The sequence below is a fragment of the Patella vulgata genome, chromosome 1 (genome assembly GCF_932274485.2).
Source record: "Patella vulgata chromosome 1, xgPatVulg1.2, whole genome shotgun sequence".
NCBI lineage: Eukaryota > Metazoa > Mollusca > Gastropoda > Patellidae > Patella > Patella vulgata.
In genome coordinates this window covers 3,255,282-3,267,295 of record NC_065879.2, presented here as the reverse complement: position 1 = coordinate 3,267,295, position 12,014 = coordinate 3,255,282, and positions in this window count along the sequence as shown.

The following is a 12,014-nucleotide window of genomic DNA, read 5'->3' as shown; positions in this document are numbered from 1 at the left end:
CTTAAACTACACTTAATATTATCAGAGAGGGTAACTCAAAACCGTCGGCTCCATTGATGCTTTAATCCTATACTATATTACATTTATTCTTAAACGAACTTCAACTAACTTAAAATAACTTTTTATTGGAATATTACGTCCATTATACAAAACATACAAAACATACACATACATCAATATACATGTATACAAAAATATATTTTACATGAAATAACATGATATAATGAACTGAAAATATAATGAGATATATACATGTACCATTGGGATGATAACTATGATTGATTGAGCATCCATGTAACTATTGATATGTATAATATAACATATGTGCCCATGGGGTTTATCGTCCTACTGTTCTGTTCTGGCTGGGCTAATGAAGACGGGCATACGCCATACATTGTGCTATGAGGGAAATTTCGCCTGGGTGGCGGCACTATGGCCTACTCTTATATCGAATTCCATCTGACAAGAAATCTTTTACGTGCACGCCAATGTATACGCGCACCTAGGTTTTTCGTACCATCCGAACGACTAGACAGCTGTTCTTGTCAGGCCCTCCGTCCTGCACTACGGACAAGGGGAAACCACGACGGAAAATCCGATGAACTTACAAATAGAGAAAGGAAGGTATAGCAATATTGAAAGAAGTAATAGAACATATAAATCTTCTAATCGTGATGAAATTGAAGACGAAAGTTAGAAATGGGGTTTAACGTCCACTCGGTACAAAGTAGGTCATTTCAGGACTAACATATGGTTCAATTATATTTCAATAATTCGCTTGCGCGTAGGGGTCTTTAGCAGTAGGAGGAAACCGGAGGACCCGGAGAAAACCTACGAGAAAACCTCCTTTTCACGTACAACCGAGGAATGTGAAGACGAGTTTGATGCTCTATTAGTTTGATCATATTATAAGTATTTCAGATAGAAGTATACTGAACTCTAATACTGGTTAAAACTGACAGTGCTATACAGTGGCATTGCTATTAAAAAGGACCAATATATAATATCCCACGCCATCTGAGACCATTTCTGTTTCGTCTTTGTCCCGAGGCTAACAATTTTAGATTTTATTCAGATGTTTCGAGTTCATTCAGTCCTCGTCATAATGAAAAACACTTAAACTTTTTGATTTTTTGTTATGACCGAACTAGTCCTGTTTAACGTTCACTTCTACTGAATTGATTTTAAAACAATCTATGACATTTTAATTAAACTGTATATATTTACAAGTGTGATTAAATAGATAAAACGGATAGTTGATAATTATATATATGGACAAAACAAGTAAAAACAGCGTATTGATTCTTTGTTCTGTCTACAAGCAATTAATAATAAAAAGCTTGATCCCCCATTAGTAACAGCGCAGAATCGAGATTTAACTATTTAATATTGGTGTCTGTCATTATCACATATGAGATAGAACTGGTTAAACACATTCCAAATATTATTTTAACACAGTAATCATTGCTACGATAGATGCGTAATGCAGGTTTCAACAATCGGAAGTGACTAACCCAAAAGGAAGACACGAGTTATCTTTCTATATAACTGACTGAAGTGATCGATACACGGGCGAATTTCTGCTCACTGATAATTCCTTCGAAGACCAAAAGTTGTTGTGTGAGACTGCGAGAAGATATCTGACAATTCATAAAAAGAATTGACTGTCACTAGGTAAGAGAACATGAAAGAAAATATAAAAAGTCCGTGCATTACCATGTTTTTATTAAGTATAGAATGAATATAAACAAGGGAATGTACGGGCTATTTCTATTTTTCTCGTGTACTCTTATCTAATGACATTCAATTACTTTTTTAGCTGCGAAATACTGGTTGCGTTGACCAGGTTAGCAGCTAAGCCCCCTGGATGCTTTAATAATATCAGAATAAATTGACATTAATATAGGGAACTACATTAAAGAACTTTTAACTAACTTTAAAGCATGTGGTACCTTTTGGACGAACAGTTTTTAATATGTAAATAACCCACGGGTCCAGCTATGTGGTTTTTACTGCGAGCACTTTCCTTTTCCTTTTTCAAATTTGGTGTGAAGCGTTAGGGTGATGACGAGACGATCCCCTATCGATATTCAGTGTTCCGTGACATTCTGTTCCGGGGTTACCGCCCTTCTCCGAAAATTTTTTCAACGCGACAGAGGCTACAGTTTGAAAAGATTTCTTGATTTGGAACACAGGGGTAATGTGAGGATGAACCTGTCGATATTCAGCGCTCCCGTGCCTTTAGTTCCGGAGTTACCTCCCCTTTGTCGGAATCTTTCTGAACTGAACACAAAAGAGGCCACAGTTTTTGTTTTCCAGATTTGACGTGAAGCATTAGGGTCATGGGTGGACGACTCCTACTGATATTTAGAGTTTCGCGAGACCTTTCGTTCCTCCTCCACCACCGTGTAAGCCCGTGAAGACTATGTTTTTTTTCAAAATTTAATGTGAAGCGAAATAAAATAAAACGTGGTTTAACGTCCTACTGTTCTGCTTCGAACTGGGCTAATACGCCATACAGTGTGCTATGAGGGAAATTTTGCCCGGACAGCGGCACTACGGTCTACTCTTATATTGAATTTCAACTGTCAAGGGATCTTTTACGTGCACGCCAATGTGTACACGGGACCTGGGTTTTTCTTTCCATCCGAACGACTAGACAGCTGTCCTTGTCAGGCCCGCAGTCCTGCATCACTGACAAGGAGAAACCACGAAACCACGCCGGAAACTCTGGATAAACTTTCTCGGCCAATGCAGGGATCGAACATCCGACCTCCAGGCTAGCGAGCCAGAGTCTTACCCAATTAGCCACCGTGGCCCCTAAATGTGAAGCATTATGACTGAGAATATTGACCCTATTTTTATCAAGAGCATGCGTCTCAAGGATACATGGGCAAAGTAATTGTTTTTAGTAGTCTGTGATATTTATTTTGTAATCTTTTAATGGACTATTTCTTTAGATTTTCGTTTTGTAGCATGTTATATTCATAACACTATTTTGGAAAGCGTCTTTCAAAAATAACCCAAAGCTAAGCCACCCCCCCCCCCCACCTCCGATTTTGTTTTTAACTTTCTGATGAATCCTGAACTTGTGGTCCTTCATGGTGAAGCAGAGTCAAGTTTCGTTCAATACGACCAACGGGTCTATCTCTCCTAGGTATTACGGGCCCCAGATAATGGCGCCATCTTGACAGGACCATGGAGATGTAAAAGAGTATCTTCCGTTCCGTGGTGAAAGATCGATAAATTGGCCCCAGTTTGTACAGGCAAACACAATTTAAAGTAGCTAAGTCCCTAACGCAATATCATCCACAGTGTTTGGCATTACAAACACGACTTATTGGTCAATTTAAATCAACATTGATGTTGTTATCTTACCGAGAAAAGATGAGTTTCTGATATTCAATATTTAAGACAAAATGAAAATTTTAAAATTGGCACACCAGTCGCGTGCCTGAATGCTTTCGCGCGCCATATATAATGAAGCGACCACAATAAGCGAGGCTGAACATACCCCACAGAATAGACCAGAATAACCAAACGCCAAAGACTGCCGAACATAACAGATTAGAAATTACAGTAACAACAGAAACGATTGAATGTAAATCAGTTTATATACATTCATATTACATTATTATATCTGCTGCTGTCCATTTGTGTCCGTTTCTATGTGCCAAAGAACAGCTAAATCTTGAATATACATGTGTAACTGCGTTGTCAAATAAGTTACATCGAAAAATTAAAAACGAATACCGAAACCAGAGTGCCTCCATAACATCTTTAACAAATTTAAAAACAAACAAAAAAACAAACAAAAAAAACCCCACCCCAAAAGAATTTTTTTTAAAACAACAAAACATCTAACATGCTTCCCCAAAGACAATTAATTATTTTGTGTATGATGTCTATGTCTGGTGGATTTAAAACGACATTCTCTAATCTTATTGAAGATGGGTTAACAATAACTTGATGACCATAAGAAGATTATCGAACAAGACTGTGCTATGCAATCAAGTATTGTTCCATGAACTTGTATTCACGTGAACAATCAACTTATAAGACATCACAGACAAGAACATGCCAAACCTAACCAAGGAGAAGAAAAGTCATTTTTATGTGTTGTACATCTGAGGTTTGAATATTTTCAACATCAGATTCAATACACGCAATCTCAATAAAATTAAAGGAGCTAAATCGCTAATATTTGTGATCTAGAAATTGGCATAAATGGGTTGCAACGAATATAATGATGTAATGTGAATGCATATAAACTGATTTACATTCAATCGTTTCTGTTTTTACTGTAATTTCTAATCAAGTTATGTTTGGCGAAATACGCCTTAAGTCTGAATCGAATGGCAATCTCTTGCGTCTGGTGATTCCAGTCTACACTGATAGTATTTATTGCGCATGCTCACCAGAAAAGAATAATGGCGTCACCATTGACATGACTTGTGGAATGGTTAGATGTCTAGCCTCGTTCTTCGAGTCCCTTGTTACAAATGGCGCTGAAACGCATTATAGTACACGATTCGTGTACTAATGGTTAAATGTGTATTTTGTCTTAAATATTTGATATCAAAAGCCCACCCTTTCACTAATATAACAACACCAATGTTGATTTAAATTGACATATAATTCATGTTTTTAATGTGGAAGACTTTGGATGATACTGAGTTAGAGACTTAGCTACTTTAACAAAATCTATCGCAACAACTCCTGAAATGGAAAAGGCAGATTTATGAAGTGGGTTATTCAGCAGTGACTGAGTGAAAGGGGATTAATTACTTTACGGTTATCTGTGCACATCTTGAGGTAAGGCCTATTTGTCAATAACTAACGAATGATCATTGGTCTGCGCCGGTATTTTATACGGAGAGAGAGAGAGAGCGAGAAAGAGAGAGAAACTAGGCCATTTCGGGACTAACATATGGTTCCATTTTTATTTCAATAGTTTGCTTGTGTGGAGGGGTTTTTAGCACTGGAAGGAAACCGGAGGACCCGGAGAAAACCCACGAGGCGGGACAGGCGACCCTACTCCTTGTCACGTACAACCGGGGATTCGAAACCACGCCAGTTGACTAAATGACAGGCCTTATGATACAGCGCGCACGTGCTAACCATTCGGCCATCCAACCCACTATTTTATACGGACTTCCCTTTCGTCCTGGTAGGCCATTAAATATACCCCGGTGAATTCATCACCGCTATACTATTTTTTTTTTAGAACAGGTTGTTTACTGAAGGTTTTTGGGATGCTCGATTGGCCGTTCCGGAATTGAATTCTGTCAAACCCAAAAATAGAGACAATTGAGTGAAAATGGGAATTTGGTGTTAGAACGCATGACTGCATGAAAAAATATCTCAACTATCCACGACAGCCGAAACATATTTGTTGTGTTTAGTTACGTCACGATTCTACTCACACCACCTCTGTGATTGCAATTCTGTCAGTTCGGAACATTAGCATCCCCTTTGTAGCAAATTGATTCTTGTGCAATATAATTCCGAATATGATTAAAATATAATAACAATTACGCTTTGACTGCCACGTCATACATAAGAGGGGGAGGGGGTAGATGGCCGAATGGTTAGCACGTGCGTGCTGTATCATAAAGCCTGTCATTGAGGCAACTGGCGTGGTTTCGAATCCTCGGTTGAACGTGACAAGGAGTAGGGTCGCCTGTCCAACTTCGTGGGTTTTCTCCGGGTCCTCCGGTTTCCTCCCACTGCTTAAGACCCCATACGCGCAAGCGAATTATTGAAATTAAATTAAACCATATGTTAGTCCTGAAATGACCTAGTTTGTGTCGAGTGGACGTTAAACCCCATCTCTCTCTCTCATACATAAGAGAAATTTCAGCCTGTCGATTAAGACAGAAGCAAGCATCCGTTTCTGATACTCTATTGACGACTTTGGATGATATTGAGTTAGAGACTAAGCCACTTTAAATCCCACGTTTGCCCCTTTTGTATCAGCGCAATTTGATTTGATCATTGTTAAAAATGATTTGTAGTAATAAATAGTTTTCTAATTATTGAACGGGTTAGAAAAACAAAAAACAATGACTTTACCTGTATATGTATGTAGCCTGGAATGTTACATAGAATAAACAATAACTAGAAAACGAGTTTACTTTGTTGGTAAATAATCGATCAATCCAATCAATAAATTAATTGCATAGTAAAACATGCTTGTTTCTTTATTTCATTATCTGATCTTACGTTGTATAATTAACGTACAATTTATAGAAAGACGAACCCTATAAGTTCTTTCACAGATTCAATTTCTAAAACGACCACAGATAGGACTTACTTGGGACTAAGTTTTAATTTCTCGTTTTACGTTTTAAACAATATTTTAAGTTTCTATTTCTATTTGATATTTGTATTTTATTTTCGATATTTGCAGTAGTTTTATGGGTGCATAAATGGAAGGTGTCAGTAAGAAGAGAATCGTTTTCTTTTTAATGTTTGTATTATCAGCAGTGGGGTAAGTAGTTTTACAGTGTGAATATTTAAAGTAGCTTAGTCTCTAACTCAATATCATCCAAAGTCTTCGACATTGAAAAGACGAATTATTTGTCAATTTGAAGTGAAAGAAATAGAAATGGGGTTTAACGTCCATTCGACACAAACTAGGCCATTTCGGGACCAGCATCTGGTTTTACTTTTATTTCAATAATTCGCTTGCATGTAGGGATCTTTAGCAGTGGGAGGAAACCGGAGGATCCGGACAAAACCCACGAGGTTGGACAGGCGACCCTATACTCCTTGTCACGTACAACCGGGGATTCGAAACCACGCCAGTTGACTATATTTAAAGTAGCGAAGTCTTTAACTCAATATCATCCAAAGTCTTCGACATTGAAAAGACGAATTATTTGTCAATTTGAAGTAGCTAAGTCTCTAACTCATTATCATCCAAAGTCTTCGACATTGAAAAGACGAATTATTTGTCAATTTAAATCAACATTGATGTTGTGATCTTACCGGGAAAAGATAGGCTTCTGATATCCAATATTTAAGATAAAATAAACATTTTACCATTGGTATATGTCAATCGGTGACGACATTTTCTTATCTTGAGAGCATGCGCAATAAACACTATCAATGTATACTGGAATAACCAGACACTAGAGATTGCCATTCGATTGAGACTTCTCGTGTATTTCGCCGAACATAACTGATTTGAAATTAGAATAAAAACGGAAACGATTGAATGTAAATCAGTTTATGAAAATTCATATTACATTATTATATGCGTCGCGACCCATTTATGTCAATTTCTAGATCCCAAATATTAGCGATTTAGCTCCTTCAATTTTATTGAGATTGCGTGTATTGAATATGATGTTGAAAATATCCAAACCTCAGATGTACAAGATATAGAAGTGACTTAACTTCTCCTTGGTTAGATTTGGCATGTTCTTGTCTACGATGTCTTATAATTTGATAATGCCATCAGTTTTGTTCCACTATTTATGAAAACAGATGAAGTTCTTGGGGGTGTAGAAATGAAATAAAATGGGGTTTAACGTCCTACTTTTCTAAACACTTGGACCACTGAAGACGGACATGCTCAACCAAGCGCACGGTGTCCGGATAGCCGTGTTTACCGGGATCGAACACGAGACCCCTAGTTATTGAGCTATTGCCATACGCACGGAGCCACCAGGGTGGTAAAAACGTATTGCGGAAATTTACTCAAAGCATCCCCGATTCGACAAGGAGTCTATATGATCGCTGGTAACGGAATTGGGATCTTGCAGACACAAACAAACTTCATCACATCAAGCATCTCTTAAGAGACTGGCCAACCTCCTATAAAACCAACATGAGGGATGAAGTTATTTTGTGTCGCTCTCGTATTGGTCATACTTTTTTGATTCACATTTCTTATATTAAAGCGAGAGCCCCAATCAGAATGTGAACACTGCCATGTTTCTTTGACAGTTAAGCAGATTTTGGTTGAGTGCAAGCATCTCAAGAATGTTAGATCTCATTTTTACCGTTATCACATGTTTTCCAACCGGGTATTCATAATAATGTGTTAGACTTTTTAAAACCGACAGGTCTTTGTTTTAAATTTCGATTGTATATATCATTTTCATTTATCTATTATAATATTTGTATGCTTAAAAGTTCTTTTTCCACTTGATAAGAAACGACAGATTCTGTGTTGGAAGAACTGGAGAATTCTATCCGTATATTTCCGACTGTACCAAATACTACCAATGCTCAAATGGTATGACTTATATCAGTGATTGTCCCTCGTCTTTAGTATGGAATCAGGCAAATAAGATATGTGATAGTGTATGCGATCAGTATCATCCAGAATTAGATGTACCAACGACTGTTCAACAGACCACACTTGGAGTAGCAGCATCAACAACTCCAAAGCCTCAAGGTAAGCTTATGGTTTATAATTCCACCCAAATGGATTAGTGCTAAATGATAAGGCAATCTCAATTTTTGGTCATAGTTCAAGAGATGTAAACAGGGCTAGCGCTAATCCTCACCCTAACCCTGGATCTAGCCCCAATACTTACCCTAACCCTAACCTACAATCTCGCCAACAATCACGTCCCCTGGCCTTGACAGACATTTAGCTGGCCTTGACAAATAGATTTAGCAGGGAATCCACCCTCGGATTGTTAAAGCATCGGGTTATTAAAGTTTTATAAGCCAAAAATAACATGGACTAAGTCTAGTAATTATCAAACATACATTATGCAAGAGCTAAATCTGTCTTCCAACCTCGTGGGTTTTCTCCGGGTCCTCCTGTTTCCTCCCACTGCTAAAGACCCCTACGCGCAAGCGAATTATGGAAATAAAATTGAACCATATGTAAGTCCCGAAATGACCTAGTCTGTGTCGAGTGGACGTTAAACCCCATTCTCTCTCTCTCTCTCTCTCTCTCTCTCTCTCTCTCTCTCTCTCTAAATCTGTCTATTGCTGGTCTTTCTTTAGGCCTGAAATGATATCTAAATTATTAATAAGACATTAATTAACCTATCCAGACCATAATCAACTCTAGATGGCATCGCTAGCCTGCGATCCTTAGTGGATTATGAGTCGATTTTCTGCATAAATTTCCTTTACGATTTAACGATTAAATGGATAATCGAGACTATGCTGTTTATTCTACTGACATTAGTAATGATGATCGAGGCTAGGCGGAAATTTCAACCTCTTAGTTCTTGGTTCATAGTAGATCAATTTGAATGAAATTTTCAGCAAAATGTCTATACATCATCTAGTTTTTAACTATTATAGTGAAAACTGCCAACTCGTTATCGAATCTCCCATTATGTATCTTTAATGTAGTGCGAGTTATAAATGTACTTGGCTACACCGGAAGTTGTAACGACTGGTGGTCTTTCTATTTATGTATTTACCGTCCAATACATAATGTATGATACGGACAGGTTGATTTAAAGTTCATCCAGATTTTCAGGCGTGGTTCCTCCTTGTAAGTGGTGCAGGACGGAGGGCATGACAAGGACAGCTGTCTAGTCGTATGGATGGGACAAAAATCCTGGGTCCCGTGTACACATTGGCGTGCACGTAAAAGATCCCTTGACAGTTGGAATTCGATATAAGAGTAGGCACAATTTCCCTCATAGCACACTGTATGGCGTATGCCCGTCTTCATTAGCCCATGTTGGAGCAGAACAGTAGGACGCTAAACCCCATTTCATTTCATTTATTTCCTTTATCTAGCATTGTCCACATTTTAATTAAGTCTGTTTTGTGTTTGTATTGAACAGATCCAGCAAGAGGTTGTGGTCGGTTTACCAAGTTACTGTTCTCTCCAGATGGCGACGTTCTTTTAGATTGTCCAGTCCTAGAAGAACGAACAACAAGCTCCTATTTAGAATGTCTTTATCACTGTGTGCTCCGTACTGGATGTATGTGTTTAAACTTTATGAAGGGTCAACCGAGTTCAAACTGTTATTTATTAGACTGTGGCGTAGCTACAAGTTATAAAGTTAAAGAAACGCCGAATGGTGTATTTATTTGTTTGTAAAACATCTATGTGGACACCATGTTTGTAAAACATTCATGTGAACATCCATGTTTGTAAAACAACTACGTGAAAACCATGTTTGTAAAACAATCATGTGAACATCCATGTTTGTAAAACATCCATGTTAACACAATGGAAGGGGTTAAAGGATTAAAGTTAACTCTTAAATATTAAGAAAATCACATAACAATGGCGAATTAACATTGATAAAAACTAAACCTCAAATGTTTATTATATTTTAGAGTCTATGATTGTACGGAATTCTATATTTTATCGTGTATCAAGATTGTCATCCTTTAAAAAGAATTAAACAGTTTAGTATGTAATAATAAATTTTTATGTTATTTTTTTTTCACATGACAAAAGTTACTGGTAAACGGTTACCATTCTTTACTGTGCATTATGTTGTGCATTCCAAATTTGTCATTTTTACCAACATAAACTGGCTACCTTGGCCTGATAGTTACCAACCAACCCCACAATGAAAACAGCGTCGCTTCAACAGAAGATGAAAATACCAGGCATGATTTATTTTTCGAGCCATCATGTACCAACCCGAAGTTGCGTTCTACCAAATAACCTTGGTGTGTTTAATTCAAGCCTGTACTGGCGACTGATAAACTCTCTCCAAAATGTCCACTTTAAGCTTAAAATCACGCTGTGATATGCCACCATTTAACTATACATTAGGCCCATTTCAAATACAATGCGATCTCTCAACCGATACATAGATAAGATAAGATTTTATTGCATCGAAACATCCACTTAGGACAGCATACAATATAAACGTGTACAAGAAATTATAACAATATGACAATTATTACACAAGACACACAATATTGCATCGGAACCTCCCTTGAGGACAACATACAATATACGTAATATTAAGTACAGGTGCATCGGAACCTCCCTTGAGGACAACATACAATATACAAAATATTAAATACAGGTGCAAAAAATTGGACGGATACAAAAATATGGACGGACATAAATTCAGAGCACTCATAAATAAACAGTATGGAACCTGGATATGAAACAAAACGTACACAGTATTAAATCACATGACTCGACAGTATAAGACCCACATATACAGGGTACATAATATATCAAAATACAAAACAAAGCGTGCGCACATAAAAGAAAAGAAAATATCATGCATATTTAACAGTTCAGATGTCTCTCCTCAGAAAAGAGAAGTAGACAAAGGCTGTGACACTTGTGGCTATAATACTCGGCGGGTCGAATAGATTTTCAAATGAAAAGGTTAGACCAGTATTGTCAAGAGTTTGAGAGGTTTGACAATGTATAGGAATTTAACGCTATGTTGTTCAGACTATATTCGTTATGGTTTAGACCGATAAATCACGACACCGAGGTTATGCTGAGGAAAGAAAGACTGAAGAAAATAACCCAAGAAAATGAAAAACCGATTGTTCATTCCTTTCTTCCCCAGCATAACCGAAGTCGAGGAGTTTATCTTGCTTGTAAACGGTCTATGTTTACATGTACGTAAAATGAGAATATCCCAGTAAGAAAAATCTTATATCATGTTTTCTTCTGGGAAAGAAAGCCTACCCTGGAAGAATAACCCGTTACAGGTTTAAAGAAAACCTTTAGGAGAATAACCCCAAATTCCCCTGTATATATTCAAAACCGCCTCCGACTTTCAGACCGCAAGTTATTCCGGGAATAGAATATGCCCCAAAGATCAAAGAGACTTACCGTGCTAGGTTTACAAGGGCAGAGTGTGTTCTCCAGAGCTAAAAAGTGGTGTTCAAGTATATGTTTATAAGTTGTTGCCAATGTTGTATTCTGAATAGCGTAAGGTCCTCCGCCAGGTGATAAAAAAATCCCACCAAATTGTTTAAAAATGTCTGCATGGTGTTCAAAAACGCTCAACATAAAGTGGAAATTAACGGACTTTGCAGTCGAACGTCGAAAGGCTCTTCTTTTTGATCATAAGAAAACACGGGACATTTGG